This window comes from Chrysochloris asiatica, unplaced genomic scaffold (assembly GCF_000296735.1).
Source record: "Chrysochloris asiatica unplaced genomic scaffold, ChrAsi1.0 scaffold00206, whole genome shotgun sequence".
Taxonomy (NCBI): Eukaryota; Metazoa; Chordata; class Mammalia; order Afrosoricida; family Chrysochloridae; genus Chrysochloris; species Chrysochloris asiatica.
The window spans coordinates 3,523,541-3,524,231 of record NW_006408724.1 but is presented as its reverse complement, the minus strand read 5'-3'; positions in this window follow the sequence as shown (position 1 = coordinate 3,524,231).

The following is a 691-nucleotide window of genomic DNA, read 5'->3' as shown; positions in this document are numbered from 1 at the left end:
TTCTGCTCCCATAAAGATTTACAGCCTCAGAAACCCTGTACAGGGTTCCTATAAGTTGGAACTGACTCCACGGCACACAACCACCACCATAAAGGCATGAAGTGGCTGGTTCACAAGCTTTCATAGGTGTGCTTACTTTTAGAATGAGGGGCAAGTAAGAATCCCCATTGTCTAGTTTTCTTCTTTTCCAGATAGGCCTGTTGAAAGGAGTGGGGGATGATGCTGATAAGATTCTATGATTTCAATTGTGAGTAATTGTTAGTAGGATTAACTGTTGTTTAAAAAAAAAAAAAAAAAAGTAGAAGATGTGCAACTAAAATGGAGGCATAGTTAATCTTTCATTTCAGGAACAGATGATCCCAGGACTACCAAGAAGGAAGCACATGAGTGGAGCATGGGAGCCGTGCCTGAAACATCTGTGACAGCAGAGATGACAGCAGAGGTGGTGGTATGGAGAAACAAAGCAGCTGCAAACTCTTGGCCCACAGACTGAGTAAAGTTATGTACCAACGGCCAGGAGTCTGCCTTGTTGAATGTGCCTTTTGGATATTTAAATGAATATGTATTTGTTTTGTTTTATTTGTTTGCATCAAATATTTTTGCTTTGTTTATTTGTGACATATAAGATGTAAACAGGACCAGTGCATCTCTGGTTGTACATGGTTTAGTTATATCATGTTAGGTACAAGTA